At 38.3% G+C, this 22,821-nt stretch overlaps 1 protein-coding gene across 1 annotated transcript in view; it reads right to left on the reverse strand.

Moving 5' to 3' along the window:
- The window catches only part of GPD2 (glycerol-3-phosphate dehydrogenase 2), a 175,762-nt gene extending 153,735 nt beyond the window's left edge, over positions 1-22,027 (reverse strand). Inside the window, exon 1 of the mRNA XM_047870770.1 lies at positions 22,006-22,027. The gene's annotated coding sequence lies outside the window, so the exon portion shown is untranslated. The remainder of the gene's footprint in view (positions 1-22,005) is intronic.
- Between the last annotated feature and the right edge of the window lie 794 nt (positions 22,028-22,821).

A 22,821-nucleotide genomic window follows, 5' to 3' on the forward strand; every position in this document is an offset into this window, starting at 1 on the left:
ACCCTGCATCCTGGATTTTCCTCTTTCTCAAGGTGGGATGTGGCTAACTTAGTTCTTTTCTCACTCTCGCTCTTCTTTTTTCCTAACTAGCCTCTGCCACTTTGCAGTTTCACTGAGCACTTGGCAGATTATGTGGGAATTAATCAAGCTATGGGCTTCTCCGGAGTATCAGATGATTTAGTAAACTCGAATTGTTTAATAATTATCCTAGGGCACTAAACATTATCCTAATGATCTAAAATAGTTATTAAACCTTCCCACTTAAGATTATTAAATTGCAACATCTGTCTTCAGGAAGCATTTCAATTGCATGTAATATTTGCGAAACATTTACAACTGCTTTTAGTTATATCTCATACCCTGTGATAGGTTTATAGTTTTTTCCTTATTTAATGGCTGAAAACACGAGGCACAGAGTCCTAAAGGTAACTTGAGTCCTCTGTACGAGGAGGTATTAGGCCTACCAAGCTTCCTGGATGACAGGCTGCTGTTTATCCAACTGCGCCACGTTCTCGCCAGCCCTTGTTTACTTTATTAGCTAATTACCGGCTGCATATTCATCCCAGGTCCCAACTATATTAAGGGCTATTTACTAGCTAAAATCAATACCCTTTCGATTAGACACCTGGCGTGGCTTTTGGTAACTAAGCATTATTTGGGCTTCACTGCTTTTACTCCATCAGGGAGATGGGAAAGTGCTTTGTTTTGATTTTTCACACTTAGTGGCTACTGCTCTTAGCAGTAGGAGATTAAGGGCAGTGGAGGCTCACTCTGCCATGGCAGAAACTAGGAACAAACATAATATTTACTGGACAAGGAAAGGGGCAATGAAAAATAAAATGACAAACAGTGATTTTACTATTTTAAGGTTCTTTTTCAAATATATGAATCTCTTTGGATATATGTCCGGTCCCCAGGCACCATATGGACCTTAAATTACAAAGATAGATAAATTACATTCTCCAACTTGGTCACGTTGGAAAGAATGGCATTGAAACAATAATTATTATAAAAGAATGAAAAGAGCAAAAAGTAGTAGAACTAGGTTTTGGCATAGCATGGCAAAACCTTTCCAGAAAGAAAAATTCCAAGAAGTCTGTTTGTTAGTGATGGTGGTGAAACCAACCACCAGGCTCTTGTTAATGTAGGTAGTTTATTACAGAAATAATAAAATATTATGTTCAGTTTGGAACCATGAAAATATATAGACAAAAGAGAAAAAGATCGCCATAATCCTCCCTACAGATCATAATGAACCATTGTTGATAGCTTGCTATAAACATTTTAACAACGTTTTCTCGGATATATATGGACAACTTTTTAATATAACAAAAAACAAAACATGTGTGAAGACATTGGTTGAATCAAATCATTCAAAGCCAGATCTTGCAATATTACCTTCAGAATATTACTTCAGAAAATATTACTTCAGAAAATCTACTTAATCTCACTGAGCATCAGTTTTCTTTTCTATAATACATGGGTAATGATACTACCTTAGTGGATTATTATAAAAATAATGATTTGAAAGAACTATAATTCTTAGAGCAATTCCTGGTGTATACAAAATACTGAACATATGCATTCAACCAACAAATATTTATTAAGAGTTTTCCATACTGAACACTTAGACCAGGTCATATGAACTATATATGGTAGCTATCTTAAGTATTATCACTACTATTAACATATCTTCTTTAAATCCTCTTTTATTTCACAAAATATCAAGAACATCTTTTTATGACAATAAACATGAATCTATATCATCATTTTTACTGGTGGCATAGCATTTTGATGGGAAGATCTATTATAATTTATTGAGCCAACCTCCCGTTCAAAGATGACTTTCAGTTTGTATTATAGTTAACGTTGCTTTGAATATCTTTGTAACCTTGTCCAACTGATTCTAAGGATATATCTTTTAAGTGGAATTATTGAGTCAAAGATGATGAACATTTTTAAAACTTTTTAACATCTGTTACTAGCTTGCCCAAGGAGAGCTTGCAAGTAGATGGAAAGGATACCAGAGCTGGGTATTAAAGAATAAGCAGAAAAGAGATGGGAAGAAAAGTGATAGAAAGACATCTATAAGAAGTTCATTGGCTTCAAGTTGTTTCAAGGTTATACTCTAATGCAACGTATCTTGTGGGCTAAATAGATTATAAGGACAGCTAGTTTTAAAAGAGAACTTTGCTGTTTAACTAAGGTAGGTGATATAAAGGATAAGGTTGGATTTTTTTCTTTCAACTCTGAAGACTACTCTAAGGAGTTGGAGCACCTTCTGAAATACTACCATGCACATTTTCATGATCCACACTGGACAAGTCTTCAAGGAAGGCAAACCATTGTTACCACTTAGCCTAGTCTTCCACCATACTCAACCTTCTCTCTGCTCCCAGGACTTGTACAGAACTATAAGATACTTAATGCAGATTTGCTGTTGTTTTACCTTAATGTATGTAAAAATAACCTGGAGCACTTATTTAAAAACGTTTGTTCCTAGGAGTAAAGGGTATCTACATAGATTTTGTCTCTGTAAAAACAGGTTGAGGACTAAGAATCTGCATTCTAACCAGAACCACCACCCCTGGCTAATTCAAATAAAGGTAGTCTTCAACGGTGTTATGATGAAAAACTATTCTATAGATCCTTGCTGCTCAAAGGGTGGTTCCTATATAAGGAGCAAAAGCATCACCCAGGTCCTTGTTAGAAATGCAGAATCTCAGGGCACCTGGGTGGCTCAGTGGGTTAAGCGTCCAACTTCAGCTCAGGTCATGGTCTCACAGTTCCTGAGTTTGGGCCCCACGTTGGGCTCTGTGCTGACAGCTCAGAGCCTGGAGCCTGCTTCGGATTCTGTATCTCTCTCTCTCTCTCCCTCTCCCCTGCTCATGCTCTGCCTCTCTCTGTCTCTCAAAAATAAATAAATGTTAAAAAAAAAAAAAGAAAAAGAAAAAAAGAAAAAGAAATGCAGAATCTCAGACCTCACTCCAGACCTACTATACAAAATCTGAATTTTAACAAATTTCCTGGACAATTGGTATGCACATTTAATTTTGATAAACCTTGTTCTATGGGTTAACAGTCAGTTAATAATCTGGTATATCCAACATAGGAAAAATTTCCCTTAAAAAGTAGAAGTCCCATCCACTTGGCTTTTTGGGGGATCTAGAATCCAGATAATACTGGATACTGAGAAGATGCAACAAGAATCCTTGATCCTTCTAGAATTACTTGAGTGATCTGAGGGAAAACAAATTCCCCAAAGGATAAACCTGTGGCAAAGAAGACCCCTTCACTAACATTCCAGGAAATATAATGAGGAAAAATGAGATCTGAATGATCTATTAACAGTACCCTAGTTATCCCCTTCAGCTTATATATCCATTTCTAACTCTTTTCTAGGTATAAATGACTTTATGGGAGGTTGCAGAAATATTTAAACAGCTTGAAGTATGATCAATAGATGCTAAATGAAATAAAATTGGCTTGGTTTTATGTCTCTTGTCAGTTTCTATTGACCAACCTTTTAAATTGTAAAATTATGCAGCTGAAACTAAAAGCAAATAGGGAAAATGATGGAGCTTTTATTTAGCATTATTAGTTGATATTTTAAGAGGGGCAAAATTGGTAGAAATACATCTTATTGAGTTACAGATTTTATTGTGTTAGTTTCTTATAGGAATCTGGCTGGATGCAAGTATATTGCAATCAAATGTGAACATTTGTTAGGATGTCCAAAGTTTCATCAATTAAATAATTATTTCAAATAGTTATGATGGGATTTGAAATAAGCCCAAAGGGAAAAATATATGTTGGATCAAGTAACATTTTTGTATCTCACAATTCTTTGTGTTTCAAATATAATTCCAGAAAAGATTCAAAGTTTGTTAGACCTTAAAAATGCAACACATAGGGGCACCTGGGTGGCTCAGTCAGTTTAGCGTCCAATTCTTGATTTCGGCTCAGGTCATGATCTCATGGTTTGTGGGATGGAGCCCTTCATTGGGCTCTGTGCTGACAGCACGGACCCTGATTGGGATTCTCTCTCTTCCTCTCTCTCTGCCCCCCTCCCCCAAATAAATAAACTTAAATAAAATAAATAAACATAGAATGTAAGTCTAGTCTTCATCCTCTAAGTTTTATTCTAAATAAGGCAATGATCAATTTTGATTAACAACAACAAGAAAAGACAGAATTAACCACAGAGCACTTAAGAGTTTTTGATTGATGCTCAAAATTACTTGTCTTGATGCTCATTTCACCATAAAACTACTTAGGTAAAACTCAAGGCGATGGTAGGAGACTAATCTCCCTTTCTTATATTGCAAAATTATGCACATTCTTCTATCTCTTTGAACTTGTTGATGATAAGGGGAACAATCATGATATTAAAAGACAAAACAGGTAAAGAAAACAAGAAAAATAGAAGGGAAAATATGAGAAGTGAAAGAGATCCAGATCAGATCAATCAGTAAGGAGACTTTATGTCACTCATATATAGAGACTTTTTTTTTTCTTTTTTTTTTTTTTTTTTTTAGTTTGAGAGAGAGATAGCATGAGTGGGGAGAGGAGCAGAGGGAGAGGGAGAAAGATAGAGAATCCTGAGCTGAGTGTGGAGCCCAAAGCAGGGGCTCGACACCATGACCCTGAGCTGAAATGAAGGGTGGGACACTCAGCTGAGCCACCTGGCTTCCCCAGACATAGAGATGTAAAGCCAACAGTAATAGAGAAAGATCTGGAATGCTGATCCTTCTCTCCTTAAAACTGGAAAGAAATGCTACCTCTTCGTGAAACTAAGCTTCAGTATCAGCTTTAATACTTCACAGTCCATTTGGTTGGCTGGAGAAAAGAAGTCTGTGTGCAAATCTCCTGGTTGTCACTTTATGATTCATGATATAATATTTCAAACTTTTAATATTTGTACATGCCTGTCACTATTTTTGCTTCCTTTGTTATTAACATTTTTCTGCAACTTGCTTTTTAATCTAACTTACTTTCAGTCTTACTTTTAACTTCTTTTTTAAATGTTTATTTATTTATTTTGAGAGAGACAGAGAGAGAGAGACAGAGAGAGAGAGAGAGAGAGAGAGAGAGAGAGAAAGTGGGGGAGGGGCAGAGAAAGAGGGAGAGAGAGAATCACAAGCAGAATATTCCAAGCTGTCAATGCGGACGGAACCCGAGGCGGGGCTCCATCTCACAAACCGTGAGATGTTGTGCTAAGCGAAAATCAAGAGTCCGATGCTTAACCAACTGAGCCACTCAGGTGCCCCTCAGTGATCCTTTTTATTGCTCATTACTTTGCAAAGAATGAGATCAAAGAAACAAACAGAAAGTGATCCAAAAAGCCAGATTCTTCTGAGTAAAACTGATTAATTCACCCTTCGGTGAACACCTACTATGTGTGAGGCATTATACTAGTTTCTGAAAATGCAAAGATAAAGAAGACTAAATCCTGAACTCAAATTGTTTAAAATTCATGAGGAAATCAGGCCGTTAAACAGATAAATGTAATTGAGGGTGGTAAACATTACAAGAGAGGTATGTGTCACTGCCCCAGGAGTACAAAGAGAGTGACCAACAGTGTCTGAGGACAGCCAAGGTGAGGTTTCAATGAAGTCAGGTAGGGGCTAAGCTCCAAAAAGTGGCATCTTAATAGGCACTCAAGAATCATTTTAAAAGCACATGAATAAGTGAAGGAATAGAGTCAGATGTTAACTACTTGGATAAACAGGCAAAAATCAATCCAGATCTAACCTGTCCAGTATGTCAGGCAAATGAGCTTGAACTTTAGGACAAATTGATATAAAACGTGGGGACACTTTGAAATATTCTCACTTAATTTTAAGCCATGAATTCTGACACATTCATTTAAATAATATGTTTCATGTTCCAGTGTGATTTCAAAGGATGAGTTATTTTGATTCTTAGACAACTGAGGTTTTGGGGGGAAATATACAATGGGGTAGAAGACCTATGATCGTTATCAGCTCTGTCGGTGACAAGCCAGCTATTCTTAGTCAAGCCACAGTCTCTCCAGGCCTAAATTTTTCTCAGCTTTGGTGGCATCCAATTTCGAGTTCTAGTTGCAAAATATGTTCAGATTCTCTCTGTCACCATCTTCACTTCACATTTTGGTCCCAGTTTCCATTATCTTTGGCATGGATTACTAAAATGTTTTAACTTGACTCATTGCTTCCTATCTTGCCACCATGCACTGTATTCTCAACTCAGCAGCCAGACTACTCCCTTTAAGTAAAATCAGGCCTTTCCTCTGCTTAAAATCTCCTAATGGCTCCCCATACCATTTAGAGCAAGAACCAAAGTCCTGACCATGGCCACTACCTACCACTTATCTCCTTAATCTCATCTCCCATCACTTTCCCCTCCTTCATTCCATTTCAACCTCAGGATCTCCTTGCTGTTTCTTGGAAGGAAAAAGGAAGAGAGGGAGGGGAAGGGAGGGTAAAATAGAGGGAGGGGGAAAGAAGGAAGGAAGGAAGGAAGGAAGGAAGGAAGGAAGGAAGGAAGCAAGGAAGCAAGGAAGCAAGGAAGGAAGGCAGGCATCTTCCATTGCAGGGACTTCAGACTTAGCACTTAATATTCTATCTGCAAGAATACCTTTCCCCTTAATACAAATCAAAACCACACCGAGATACCACCTCATGCCAGTCAGAGTGGCTAACATGAATAAATCAGGAGGCTACAGATGCTGGAGAGGATGTGAAGAAACGAGAAACCTCTTGCACTGTTGGTGGGAATGCAAACTGGTGCAGCCACTCTGGAAAACGGTGTGGAGGTCCCCCCCCCCAAATTAAAAATAGATCTACCCTATGACCAGCAACTGCACTGCTAGGAATTTACCCAAGGGATACGGAGTGCTGATGCATAGGGGTACTTGTACCCCAATGTTTATAGCAGCACTTTCAACAATAGCCAAATTATGGAAAGAGCCTAAATGTGCATCAACTGATGAATGGACAAAGAAATTGTGGTTTATATACACAATGGAATACTACTTGGCAATGAGAAAAAATGAAATATGGCCCTTCGTAGCAACGTGGATGGAACTGGAGAGTGTTATGTTAGGTGAAATAAGTCACACAGAGAAAGACAGACACCATATGTTGTCACTCTTATGTGGATCCTGAGAACCTTAACAGAAGACCATGGGGGAGGGGAAGGAAAAAAAAAAAAGAGAGGGAGGGAGACAAACCATAAGAGACTCTTAAAAACTGAGAATAAACTGAGGGTTGATGGGGGGGTGGGAGGGTGGGTGATGGGCATTGAGGAGAGCACCTGTTGGGATGAGCACTAGGTGTTGTATGGAAACCAATATGACAATAAATTTCATAATAAAAAGAAAAAAAAAAACAAGAATACCTTTCCCCTTAATGTGCCTTCACTTGAAGGTCACTTCTTCAGTGAGGCCTTCCATCACCACCATCTTTACAATTTCTCTCCCTTACCAATATTTTTCCTGGTTTATTTTTCTCCACAGCACCTATCACCGTTTAGAGTACTATACATTTTGTCTCATTTACTGTCTCTTTTATTGACCTCCCCTATTACAGAATCCTAGTGCCACAGGGTAGGACTTCTGTTTTGTTCACAGATGTATCCTTAGTGACTCAAAGAATGTCTAGCACATAAAAGACCACCCCCAGTTTAATGAATGAATAAGGTAATTAATGAAAAGTAAAGAGTTTGGATTAGACTTCCTTCTCACTCTACTTTACCACAGTTGAATAACAGCACACATGTCATTATACTGTCTAAAAGACGGAGGAAATGGAGCAGTTATCATCATCATAATATAATCCCTAAATCTAGTTAAATATTATGTAATACCTTTATGTCCTTTTTAAATATCATATATTAAAGACCTATTGATCCCTTCTGGGACTGTCATTATTTAGAATCTGTATGGGATACCTGATAGCATTCCCCATTTTCTAAACGCAAATGGCATTGAAATCACAATCATTTAGAAAGTAAGTACTCATGAAAGCAATGCCAGTACTCAATAACCTTTGAGAAAGTTTTCAGATCTCATCCATTCTGAATGTAAAAACTTGATTTCTTTTTTAATAAAGTTCACCAATAACATGATGCTGCCAAAGCCACTGAAATGTCACAGAGCTACAGAGCTAGAAAGTAACTTGGGATCATTTGGTTCACACCTTTTCCGTAAAGTATGTAAATATCAAAGCCACTCAGGACCCACCTATTTCTTAGCTTAGAAACACATTTAGACATATGTATGAGAAGCATGAATCCTCTCAGATAATAGACCCATTCTTTAAATTTTAATGTGAATGTTTAACCTCACATTGATTCTCTAATTTTGTGCTTCGGTATCAATTATTACAGAACTATTGGGTTGACCTTCCAGTTTATGTAAAATTTGAAGAATACGAAACATATGTAAGTAACAAATTGTATGTCATTTACGTTCAACTATTAGTCTGCTTTAAAACATCAATTCTGAAAGTAGTTTCATTCAGAACACTAAGACAAGAACAGATTAATGACATATGTTCTCTGTGTTTGTATTACAATATTTAAATTTAAGTAACAGCGAGACTGACACTGAGACCCTATCCTTCAATTATGAGGAAAAAACAAGCTTTGTCTCTGAGCGCTTTGTGCATTTGCATCAAAACTTTTAAATTTAACACTGCAAATTGTTTAAGCAGAAGTGGTTGAATTCTTGAGGCAATCTGAATCCAACTGAATACTTTCTGCTCCTTTACTAATTGTGTTAAGTATATAAATCACTTCATCTACATTCTTCACACTCCCATGGAAGAAAATTCAGAAATTCAGAATGAAAAAGAAAACTGTTTGAGTTCCAGTTCGACCTTTTTAAAATATTAACTTTTTTCCCCTAACACTCAGTTTCTTTACTAGTAAAACAGGGAAATGTTACCTGTCACACAGGGTTGCTGTGGAGCAAAATGCCTGAAAGATATTTGTGACCACAGGTAGCTATAAACATAAAAGGCCATCATGGTTATTAATTTTGACATCACACCTACCAAAACAGCCCACAAAGTACAAGTAAAACTCACGAAATATTGAAGCACCAAACTGCCATTTTTTTGTAAACTCAGCAAAAACGTATTTGGTCTCCTATGTAGATTCTTCTATCAGTTTTACATTCATTTGTCCTCATAACCAAGCTGGTTATCTTTATACTGGTGAGAAACAGGTTTTGCCATATTGGTTCTCATTTATTAGTATTAATAGCTAACATTTATGGAGCTAAGCTTATTACATGCTGGGTACTGTGGAAGAACTTTATGTGCATTAGCCCATTTAATTCTCCAAACAACTCTGCATACAATTGTACTAAGGAAGCAACTAAGAAAGAGATGGGAATGCCCTGCATAAGTCTACAGAGCTAGAGATAAAGAGGGGATTTGAACCTGGGTAGCCTGCTCAGGTCCTGTACTCTTAACCATGATACCATACCACAAGGGTTTCAGACAGTTGTCTGCAGTACTTTGTGAGGCTGACTGATAAAGCTTGTGTCTTTATTACTCAGCGCTGTTAATGGAAGTCTCGGGTGATTACCAGTGTTCCAACTGACTCAGACAAGGATGGTAAATGTCACTGAGGATGGTAAACTGAGCCAAGCAAACTACTTACTATCTGAGTGGGCTTGGCTTTTCTGGACAAGCAAAGTATTCCTTAAGCCTATGAAAGATGCTATAGGAAGAATTCTTCCGAATGATTCAAACATTATAAATGTGATTTTTTATACGTGTGTTGGTTCTATAATACAGGTTCATGGAGTCAGAATATGGCAATTACACTTGGAATCTTTGCCCTTCTGAGGAACAACTTAAGATGTAACAGCCTTTAAGGTCGTAGTAGAAGACATCATATTAACTTGATGTCTTTCAGCTATTTGGTGCTAAAGGAAAAACTACTAGAAATGTCCATTGCTATATTCTTTAATATACAGAATTTCATATGACTGAAAAGTTGTACAAATAAAACATAGAGTAAATCTGTTATGGGTGTGTTACAGATCAAGTTGTCAAGAATATAAACTCTAGGTTCAGGATCCCGACCTTCCATTTACTTTTTGAAGGATCTGAAGCATGTTACTTAGCCCTGCTTTCCCCTTCTCTTAACTAGAAGTGTTCCAGTTTATGGTAATTATTTTGTTGTTAGTTCAAGCTGAACAAAGACTGGTTTCTTAAAAGCACTACATGTATTTTTACTTATCTTCTCCAACCTTATTACTTTTCCTCCACTACATAAAATTAGTCTTAGGAGTGGATAGAAAATCACATTAAATTGGAAATAATTTGTCTGTTAGACATTCAGTTAATTGACCAAATGCAATATTCCTTCAACCAGAGTCATATCCTTTTTGGGTAAATATTGTGTTTATATAATAGGGAAAGGGGAAGAGCAAAGAGGTCTCTAAGTAACCAATAGCAATATTAACCTTTTAAGCATAAACTCAAGATAAGATGGTCATGAATGCTAAGGAGCAAAACAAAGTCAAATGGTCTATGACTTTGCAGTACTACCCCTTGCAGTAAATGAGTGCAAATAAAAAATAAAGGCAAACATGTTACAGGTTCTTAGTGTCCAACCAAAGTTAAACCAGTTTCTATTGAGATCTTAGCTTTACATCTTCACTGGTAGGACAACACCATCCTGGATATAAAAAGCTCAAGGCATTTGCAAACAACTCAAAAGACGAATTTGTCCATTAGATCCACACATACTTAGAGAAACTAACTTTGCAAAATATCAAGGGGGCACAAAGTTATATAAAACATTGCCTTAGTCCTGTTCTCCATGCCAATAGCCTCCACTCTAGGGCCTCAGAAACTGAGCTGAACTGAGCCTAGGGAGTATTTCCTTTAGCCTGGGCTAAAGGAAATAAATACTCCCAAAAAAGGTGTACCAGGAAGCAAGGAAGTTGGGAATAATTTCTAAGAACAATTCTAGGGGCCACAGGGAAGAGGGAACAACAGAATATACACACACAAGCCACAATTTGGGAGCAGACAGCCCATGGAGTGCCAGTACCAGCAGGGTGGGCTCTGGGTGGGCTGGTTTGAACAGCAGGAAATTAGACCTTTCTATGATCTCCTACACTGGTAGGATTCTCTGCTTGTGACTCTCTAGTTTTGGAAGAGAATTCACCCCGGCCAGGGAGGTTTTGTTTGCCCCTTCACATTATTGAGCACACACGATATGTTCCAATGTAAACTAGAAACAACAGCCTGGCCATCCAATGGGTTTTAATAAGAAGCTTGTGTTACAGGCAGCAAGAATGATCTCCTACACAAGGAGCAGAAGAGCTATAATCAACTGTACCTATATCGATGCTAGTAATACATCAATTAAAAAGAAAAAAATGTGTCTCCGGAAAGGAGTTGGAAACACTTGCTTTGGAATAGAGAGGCACATTTCAGCTGCGTGCCACTCATCCAAGGAAGAGGAAGGCATGGCCCATGGATCCTATTCAATTTCTGTAATAGAATGATATATACATAGTGAAAATGGAAACATTAGGTATTTTATAAACTGATGCCATTAAGCATTTGATTTTAAGATCAGTACCTCATACTCTAACTCCACACTTACCAACATCCATCAGATTATAGCCTGACTCCCCTTACATTTTGAGGATAAGAAGAAAATGTTCTGTTCATGAATACATAATAACACTGATGAAAGAGAACAGTGTAGTTTGAATTGAAACCAAATCATTGTTGTTCTGTTTAAAGTGTATCCGACGCAGAGTGACGGTTTTATTCTGATGTACAAACAAACAAAGTTTCTGAGCTCATAAAATTGAGGACCAGACCCTGAACCATGCTAAACTCATCAAGGGAAATGCTCTCAGAAAGCACCCAGCCTGATTCTGATCTTGAGACCTGTCTCCATGAATTTCAAACTAATGACTGATAATTAGACACTAAGTTAAAGATATTCAGATGAGTATGTTTTTAAAAATAACTTGTATTGTTTTTATTTATTATAAAATGAATATATGTAGATGTTTTTTTTAAATACAGATAAGAAAAAAACTCAAAATTAAAAATTGCCTCTACTGATAATTAATTCATCTTTGTCTCCCAACAACCCAGTGAGGTCAGAACTACTGTTATATTGGGGCACCTGGGTGGCTCAGTCGGTTAAGCGTCCGACTTCGGCTCAGGTCGTGATCTCGCGGTCCGTGAGTTCAAGCCCCGCATCAGGCTCTGTGCTGACAGCTCAGAGCCTGGAGCCTGCTTCGGATTCTGTGTCTCCCTCTCTCTCTGCCCCTCCCCTGTTCATGCTCTGTCTCTCTCTGTCTCAAAAATAAATAAACGTTAAAAAAAAAATTTTTTTTAAAAAAAAGAACTACTGTTATACCTATTTAATAGATTTTAAAACCAAGGTAGAAAGATTAAGTAATCTACTCTGGCTCACATAGCTGGTAAATGACAAGAGGGTGTGCTTCCCCCCACACCACATCTGTCCCATAATCCCTTCTTTCACACAGTCTTCTCCTTACAATTGCATACATTATTGTCCTTAGAAAAAGGTGGAAAATAGCATACATGCTTCTTCATGGTGAGCCTTTCTCCCCTGTAGCCCCATCCCCACAATACCAGGATGCATCAAGAAGGTATTGAGGGGGGCGCCTGGGTGGCTCAGTCGGTTAAGCGGCCTACTTCAGCTCAGGTCATGATCTCATGGTCCGTGAGTTCGCGCCCCGTGTCGGGCTCTGTGCTGACAGCTCAGAGCCTGGAGCCTGTTTCAGATTCTGTGTCTCCCTCTCTCTGACCCTCCCCTTTTCATGCTCTGTCTCTCTCTGTCTCAAAAATAAGTAAAACGTTAAAAAAAATTAAAGAACAAAAAGAAGATATTGAGGTATCCATACTAGAGTGCCATTGCTTTCATGCCTTTCTGTTGACAACACTAAGGGAAAAACTTTTTTTTTTTTATCATGAGTTTTTAGTGATAATCTGCAGTTCAAATTCAGTAAGAGAGTTTTTCTCATATTCCCCCAATCTATATTTTTACCTCCCTCTCCAAGTGAGAAACTTAATAGCACAAAACATCAATATATTACTCATTTGCACTTATGTATCTTACACTTACATATTTGCACTTATGTTATCTTACAATACATAAAAAAAGTTTCAGAATCAATTCATTGATACCTGTATTAGTGACACATTTACCATGTAAAATCAAGATTTTTCCCCCTTAGAATACATGTCACAAAGAATGTATAAAGTACTGTATTCAGATGTTATTTGAGTTCATTTTTTTGTGTTTGTGTGGCTATGTTTTATATATGGTTAGGCTCCCTGATTTCTGTTTACATTCAAATTTTAGGGTTTGCTTTCTTCATTATTTCTTATTAAATATAATTATTTGAATATATTTAAGTGGTTTGAAATACAAAGCTATATAAAAATGTACACTCAATGATGTCTTATTCAATGGCCTCATTCTCACACATCGCTGTAGATTTCTCCTTCATGTTTCCATTTGCGGGGGAAACAAGTAAATGCATGTGTCTGTGTGAGTGTGTGTGCTTGTATATGCACAGCAGAAGAGGCATGTGGGGGCCCAAGTTCCATTTATAAAAGAACACAGTACATTTAAGGGCAAATAAGAAAATCTGCAAAGCTAGGATGATTAATGAACACAGCATTTGACAAAACAAATGTATAGATTTTGCAATGATACTTACATGATTGAAAGTGAAAATGAAAACATTTCATTCTCTCCCTAAAGTTTTGTGACCTCTAGTTTTATGCCAATCTCTGGCAACTTTCATGTCCACAAATTATATTTAATGTGTCTAACCCCTAAAATAATCATGAAAATAGCACTAGAAACATTTAGATTGGGAATAATTCTAAAAACTTGTCTGAAGAGAATGTTCTTCTTACACAAGTTGTTGTCAATTATTTTATCATCTACAAGTCTTCCTAAAGAAGCTACATTGTAATTTTTTTAGGGAACTAGAATTTGCTTAAATGATTGAAATACTTTTACTAAGCTTCCTTAAATTAAAGCTCTGGTAGCCAAGATGTTACCTTTGTAGAAGAGTTTATTTGTGGAATTCAGTTTTCTTTCCTTCCTATTCATGTTGAATAGTTTCTTGACTTTCTGGCATCAGATTACTGTCTGGTCTAGCTTTATGTTACTTAAATCATAGGAGCCTATTAAGAGAAGAATTCACATTAAGAATGATGTTACTGTTATTAATAAACAAATACACTGGTTTCTGCCAAGTTAAAAAATTAATATTGTAGAATTTTAACTGCTGAGTTTCGTCTTCCTGATAACCTGATGTTTTCATTTGCTAGGACTGCAGCAACAAAGTACTACAAATTGCACGGCTTGAACAACAGAAATGTATTGTTTCACAGTTCTGGAGGCTGTAAGTCCAAGATCACGGTATTGGTAGGATTGGTCCTTATGAGGGTTGTGGGGGAGAGTCTGTTTCACGCTTCTTTCCTAGCTTCTGGAGGTTTGCTGGCAATCTTTAGTGTTCCTGGCTTGTGGAAGTATTGCCCCATCCCTGCCTTCTATATAGTCTTCTGTGTGTGTCTGTGTGTCTGTTTCTGCGTCCAAATCTCCCTTTTTTATAAGGACCCAGTCTTATGGAATTAGGGCCCCCCCCATGACCTCATCCCAATCACCTCCAAAGACCCTATTTAAAAAAAAAAAAAAAAAACAAGTCACATTCACAGCTCCCAGGGGTTAGTACTTACACATATGAATTCTGAGGAAAACAATTCAACACCTAATATTTGATATATAAATTATACCAAAAGTTACATGTTTTCTATTACAGTATTGGAATAATTTTGCAATTTTGTAGTATGCTCGGTGCTATTATTATAGGATATAAGAAAGAGAAGGGGGTGGGGGGAAGGGAGAGAGAAAGAGAGAGAGATGGTTTTTAAATATTTCCAGGCCTCGGTTGGAGTTTTCTATCAAAGAAATTTTGATTGCTATTCACATATATTGATGATTCTTGATAGGTTACTTGGCATATACAATTCCTAACGTCAATCAGAATATCTGGACACTGGGACACTAGGTGGCTCAGTTGGTTAAGCATCTGGCTCTTGATTTCAGTTCAGGATCTTGTGGTTTGCGGGACTGAACCCTGCATCGGACTCTGCACTGACAGTGCAGGGCCTGCTTGGGATTCTCCCTCTCCCCTCTCTCTGCCCCTCCCCTGCTTGTGCTCGCTCACTCACTCTCTCTCTCTCTCTCTCTCTCTCCCCCAAAATAAATAAATACACATAAAAACTTTTTTAAAAAGAATATCTGAACCCTGCCTTTATATCCAATATTGTGATAGGGACGGCTGAAACACAATCACAAAAGCTAACAAAACAACTACATGAAAGTTTCTCTGACCACAAATACAACATATTAGGAAGGCAGGAATAACAGTAAAAAACATAAATAATAAATATTTAAGGGCTAAATTTTGATAGGGACTAGAAATATTTCAGGAGCTCAGAAAATGAAAATCCAAATAAGGTTTGTTAATATACAAATACTCTGAAAAATCAATGAGAAAATGAGAAACATTCTAGTAAACATAGTCCATCAAGAAGTGATTGATTAAATTATGCTATGTCTCTGTACCATGGAGGACTCTGTCATTATTAAAGGGTAGATCTGCCTGTGTTGAAATGGAGCAGAGAAAGGTTAAACCAGAAATTACTAATGGCTGAAAACTTTAAGAACTAATTTCAGGAAATGAGGAAGAAAAATATACTAGAATGGAAGAAGAATTTAACTTTTGATTTTATACCTTTTGGTGCTGTTTGCATTTTCATAGTTTATATGCTTTATTTTTTAGTTTTCATCATATTTTTAGTTGGAGGAGCTCATTTGTCTAAAATTGAGCTAATCATCCTTCTCTGTTTATGACACACTATTATCACTGGGCCATATATCTTTGTTCTTTTATTTATTCACTCTTACCCCCACATCCCTCTCTTCTTCCCTTTGCCTCCCTAGAAGGCATCACCGTATTGTGCTTAACATACATCTTTTTGTTTACATGTGACCTTACAAAGCATGTATCATTTTGAGTTCACCGTTTTAAAGGTATGCAAATTATACTATCATATCTCATTTTGTACCTTATATTATTCACTAGGTACCATGTTTTGGACAGCATCCATATTGCTCCTTGATGCATCTTTTTTCTCTTTTCTCGCTCTTTTTTTTTTTTTTTAATTTAAATTCAAGTTAGTTAACATACAGTGTAGTCTTGGCTTCAGAAGTAGAACCCAGTGATTCACCTCTTACATATAACCCCCAGTGCTCATCCCAACAAGTGCCCTCCTTAATGGCCATCACCCATTTAACCCATCCGATGCCCCTCCCCTCCAGCAGCCCTCAGTTTGTTCTCTGCTCTGTGTTACATCTTAATCTACTCCTTCCACATGCTGGATAAAAGTCATGGTATGCACCATTACCATTGATCTGTCCACTCTCCTTTAATTTTTTTTTTAATGTTTATTTTTGAAAGACAGAGACAGACACAGAGTATGGGGGGGGGGGGGGGAGGCAGAGAGAGAGGGAGACAGATCTGAAGCAGGCTCCAGGCTCTAAGCTGTCAGCACAGAGCCTGACGCGGAGCTCGATCTCACGAGCTGTGAGATCATGACCTGAGCCGAAGTCAGACGCTCAGCCGACTGAGCCACCCAGGCGCCCCAATCTGTCCACTCTCCTACAGAACACTTGGGTTGCTTCCACAAATAACACACAATGAACATCCTGGTATAAGTCCTTGTATTGACTTCTACAAGAAATTATTTGACCTACATAAGAATTTACTTATGTAAGTATTCCCAAATGGAAATACGAGTTCATGGTTTATATGCAAACATAATGTGTCCAAATGGTACCAGCTGCTCTCTGAAATGGCAGCTCCCATCCACGAGCCCACCAGTGGTGCACAGGGTCAAATGTCCCATGCCCCTGCCCATATTCAGCATCACGCAGCTTTAACATATTGTCTAGTCTAGTGGGTCCAAAGAGTATCTCCTTTTTTAACTTGAATTTCTTTAGTAACTTTTAAAAAATTTCATGAGAAAATGTCTTCTCCATCCAAATGTATTACTTTATAATCTAGTGGTCCTTTACTCTGCTGCGACCTCTCTTAGAATCCAACTATGTGTTTTCACCTAGTCAAACTTGTATATCTTGTCTAAAACCTCAAACTCAGCATCTTTCAAAGCAATATAAAAAGTTCACAGATGATTACTACTGAGAAGAATCTTGGTGATCTAGAACAATATCTTCACTTTGGACCAAAGAAACCGAGGCCCAGAGAAAATAAGTGACTCTCCTACTATGAAGGGGATTTGAGGGACAGAATCAGAACTGATAAGCAGCAAGGTACAGGGTTGAAGAGGCAGAGCTTTGGATCAGACAGAAAAAGGAAAGTACAAGATGGTTGGAATAGTTGAATTAGGTTTTCCAAATGGAGCTGAAGCTGAAATGACCTTTGGAAACATGCAGACAGAAGGGAAATGTACAGGGTGGAGAAAGCAACAAAGCCATCATCATGAGGAATGAGCATACTGTGTTTTGTGCATGACAGAGGGCAGCAAGAATGTTGCCACAGTCAAAATGGCCCTGGGAATTGGGGAGTCTGGTGAATCAGCTAGGACTGGCTATTTAATCTTCCATGCCAGATGAAAACGCAGAGTCCCTTGTTCAAAACTTAAGAATTACAACAGGACGACAGCTAAGCATTCAACTAAGTGCCAATCAACTAAGTGCAAGACTTTGTGCAAATGTACAGGTTGCACATCTATGAAGCTCGCCCTGAATTTGGCAACGTTTAAAAAATGTGGTTGGAATTAGGATCCACTGAAGTTTGTGAGCAGAATGATAAAATGAAAACAATGTTTAAAAAAAAAAAAAAAAAGAGAGACCTCTCCTGGGAATAATTCCATAATATGTATCAAAATTTAAAATGTACTCACTCTTGGGCTTAACAGTTGCACTTCTAAGAATCTATCCTGCAGATATTTCATACATGAGCAAAATGGCATTTGTTCAAAGATATTCACTGCAGTGTTGTTTCCACTAGCAAAAGATCAGAAGACTAAATGTCCTCGGCTAAGGAACTGGTTAAGGTAATTCCAGTACCTTCATGCAATGGACATTTTCATCATCCTCATACATTTTAGCATTAGAGCTGGAGTCTTCATTTCCAAGCTTTGATTCTAAATCTTTAGGAAACCTGGCCCGGAGCACTATTTGTGATTGTGAGATGGAATAAATAATGTTTTACTTTTTAGCCAGTAGAGTGCAGTTAGATAGGAACATAGAACTATTAAAAAGAAAGAGGTAGCTCCACTTGTATAGAAGAAAAATTTGCTGCTATCTTTAAAAAAAAAAAGAGAGAAAGAAAGAAGAAAGAAAGAAAGAAAGAAAGAAAGAGAGAAAGAAAAAGAAAGAAAGAAAAAAAGAAAGAAAGAAAGAAAAAAAGAAAGAGAAAAAAAGAAAGAAAGAAAGAAAAAAGGCAACGGTCACAACAGTAGGTATGGTGTATACCTTTTGTGCAAAAAAGCTAAATGCAATTTGTATCTACATATGATTTCTGTGCAGGGAAATACAAGAAACTGATGGCAGTGGGTCACCTCTAAGAAATGGAACCCAGAAAATGGGGGTAAGGGGTGGAGGGTGGGATGAAGACAAGCTTTTTAATGCATACTCTTATGCTTTTTGAATTTTGCACCATACGCATGGATTACTTATGAAAAGAATATGTATATATACATATACATATATACATATATATACATGTATATATATATATATATGTATATGTATGTATACTTCCATTAGATGGTGGGTGGCCGAGTGCCACAGCTCAAGAGGGGTTGAATAAATGCTGCATCAGAAATGAGTGTCGAGAGAAGGATAAAGAATTCATACCCATATATCCTCCACCCTGAAGACTCCATATGAATTTGAAATTAAGTCAATTTTGAACCAGCAATAAAAATGATTAAATTTTGAAAAATTAAGGAAATTAGAAGCAGAAGAAAGAAGGAGGGAGGGAAGAAGTAGGAGAGGGAAGGAGGGAAGGAATAGGAGAGGGAGGGAGAAAATTCAACTAGCAGCAATTGTGGGGGGGGGGCAAAGGAAAGCAGGGGTTTCCCAGGTAACCCAGGGGGTGAGCTGATAAGGATCTGCAATAGTCCAGAGGGACGGGCCTGAGGAGGAAGAGCAAGATTCAGCGCTGTTTTAAAAGAAGAAAATCCGACTTGTTGACTAATTAGACATGCTGCAGAACTAGGAATGAGCCTATCATGAGCAGGATGATTTTGCAGTGACAGCTTTCCAGGAAAAATTGCTGCATTCTCAACATCTGCATGCATCTGAGAATTACACCTGGATTCTTCATTTCCATGCCTTGATTTTAATCCTTAGGAAAGTAGGCCTTGGGGTACTACTTGTGATTCTAAAATGGAATAAGTAATGATTTAATTCCCAGCCAGTAAAGGGCAATCCAAATGACTGGCTCCACCATTTCCCCAGGGCTAGTTTGTAACCTGGGACAGAAATAAGCTGTGTGTATTAAATCAATACAATCACTCACAAATTAAAAAAAAAAAAAAAAAAAAAGCATTGCTTTGGTGGCTATGTATTAAATGAACTATTTCTGTTTCTTAATGGTTTGCTTTCTTCAGATGATATAAGCCTGGCCACATTTCCATGGTGAGCCAACACCAACCAGGGATAAGGTGCCTTGAGCAAGAGTTCCAAGAGCTATGATGCAAATGACAAGCCCCTGCCTGCCCCATAGGGCTGTCACAATGACAGGTTTCCTGAGAGAAATGATTGGGTAACATTCCACGGCACTCCTCGCTTTCTCCTCTCTGCCAGCCTCAGGAAGGGCCACTCATCAGAGCATGGTGGCTCCGCAGACTAGGAAGTGCTCGTGTGTGCTACCCAAAAGACACCCTCGGCCATCTGTGATCTTTCCGTGCTTAACCATACCAGTCACGAAATCACTGCTTCCACAGCACCTCCGATGTGGAACAGGATTAACACAGAGCATTGCAATGAAACACAACGATACACGTATTTGTCCTGACGTGACCTGTGTCATGATGTGACTCAGAATTAGCAAGAGGAAGTTCTGCCTGCCTGAAGAAGCCCTGTCTCCACTGATTCCATGACAACCCACTCCCCTGCTTCTCCACCTCTGGCTCCTCAACTCCTACCACTCCCTAAAACAGACCTTCTCAAGGCTTGGCCTTCAGCTCTCCTCTCTCTGTGATTTCCTCCACTTTCAAATACTTACCTTTTACTTCTGTGTTGTTGCCCCCGACTCCACTTTTGTAGTCTTGATTTCTCTAGATCTAGAGGTCAACTGCCCAGGAGGCATTTCACCCTACTTACCTCAGAGTGTATATTTCCGGAAGCTAACACTTTACTCCACCCTTTTCCTTCCAGTCCGTTTTCTGCCAGACCTGACATGATACCACTATTCTCCCAGTCACTTAAACTAGATTTCTTTTTCCCATCCTTCTACCTGGCCATGAACCTCAAGCAACAGCCTTCCTCCTACTTCAGAACCTCAGTGCTGCTCCGATTACACTGTAATTACCTCCTGAATGAATTTCCTGACTTCTGGTTTCTCTTACTTCTACTTCTCTGGCACATTGTTACCAGATGATCCCTTCAAAAGCTCTGACTCTGGGGCACCTGGGTGGCTCAGTTGGTTAAGCGTCCGACTTCGGCTCAGGTCATGATCTCACGGTTCGTGAATTCGAGCCCCACGTTGGGTTCTGGTGCTGACAGCTCAGAGCCTGGAGCCTGCTTCAGATTCTGTGTCTCCCTCTCTCTCTCTGACTGACCCTCCCCCATTCTCTCTCTCTCTCTCTCAAAAGTAAATAAACATTTTTAAAAAAATTTAATGCTTTGATTCTCCTCTTGCTCAAAAAATCTTCAGTGGCTTTCCTTGCCACAGAATTACCTTTATCTAAACAACTTGGAATAAGTCCTACAAACTTTTTCATGGTCTTAGTAGTTTTTTTGTAATTCTACCACAGATACATTCTTTACATTTTTCTTAAACTTTCATATTTTCAGCCTATATCACATTCAAGGGTAATAAGTTCTCTAAATTTACTATGTTTTGGGTAAAACTGTTTCTCAATTTTTGTTGTTTCGATGCAAGCAATATAAGTACTACTCAAACTGACTTAAAAAAAAAAAGATAGCTCATTTTCCAAAGACAAGTTACTGACTCACATAAACACAAAATCTAGATTTTGTTCTATTTAAGCATGGTTGCTTTTAGGGGCTCAGCGTCATATTGGGGATGTTTCTCTCTCTCTCTCAAGCAAGATGGCATCAGCAAAACTAGCTATATACTCAATTTGTTTGCTCACCCAACAGAAAGATAGTTTTTGTTTATATCTCTGGAAAGAAAGTTCTGGTAAGTTCTGGAAAGTTCTATCATCCCTCTTATGGCCACATATCCATCTCTAAATTAAACACAGGTGGGGTGCCTGGGTGGCTCAGTTGATTAAGCATCTGACTCTTGATTTGGGCTCAGGTCAGGATCTCACAGTTGGTGCAGATCCTGCTTGGGGTTCTCTCTCCCTCTCTGACTGCCTCTCCCCTGCTCTCCCTCTCTCTCTTCTCTCTCCGTGTCTCTCAAAATAAATAAATAAACCTAATTTAAAAAAAAAAACAAAAACACCATGACAAAGGGAAATATCTGGCTAGACCTGTTTCACATACTTACCACTATGACAGAGATGAGGGGGAGAGTTAGCCTCATCCTAATCTCAACGTATTAGTTCTCCACAGAATAGAATACTTGTACCAGACTTCTATCAGAAATAAATGAACTGCTAAACACACACACACACACACACACACACAGAATGCTTTTGGCTGTGTATAACAAAGTGCCAACCACAAATGGGTTTAAACAATAAAGATCTTTAATTACCTTACCTAAGACTGGATGGAGAAAATCCCACGATGTCTCTTTCTTCTGGGTCATCCTCAGTCTTTCTTCAAGTCACAAAATGGGTGGAGCAGCTCCAAGTATTATACCTCATATGGCATGTTCCAAGCAGGAAAGAAAAGGCAAAAGAGAGCTTCCATACCATCTTTCCCAGAAGCCCCTAGGTTATGTCTATACTGCACTGTCTTTGGCAGGAAGGGTCACAAACCCATCTGAGACCAATGTTTGGAAAAGAAAATGGAATAACTGGCTTACAGCACCACATTTGTTCCTAGGGCTAGGCTGACTCACATGGACTTGCAGTAAGGAAAAAAAAATGTAGTATGGTCTTTGATAGGTCACTAATATTATTTGTCACTAGGCTGTATTTCTCATTTGATCCTTCTTTCTCTTTAAACTTTTGGTAGTGTTTAAGTTTTTTAGACTGTTTAAAATTTTGAATCGAACATTTTGGAGTTTGAAGGAACGTAGTTAGATCAGGGCTTTTCAAAATCTTTTATTTCAGACTTGTAACCCATCAAACCAATGCAAATAGAGTTTAAAAAGGGCCTGGTGGAGGGGTGCTTGGCTGGCTCAGTCAGTGGAGCCCTCCACTCTTGATCTCAAGGTTGTGAGTTCCAGCCCCACCTTGGGTACAGAGGTTACTTATAAATAAAGTCTTTTTAAAAAAAACGTCTAGTGGAAGTGATGGGGCTGGGCAAAGAAGGTGGGGCCCCAACAGACAATGGCCATGAGGCTCTCCTGGCAAGTTAGAGCCCTTTCAGGATGCAATTAAAAAAAAAACACATCTCTATCCAGTTCTA

Source organism: Prionailurus viverrinus, chromosome C1 (assembly GCF_022837055.1).
Source record: "Prionailurus viverrinus isolate Anna chromosome C1, UM_Priviv_1.0, whole genome shotgun sequence".
NCBI classification, from domain to species: Eukaryota; Metazoa; Chordata; class Mammalia; order Carnivora; family Felidae; genus Prionailurus; species Prionailurus viverrinus.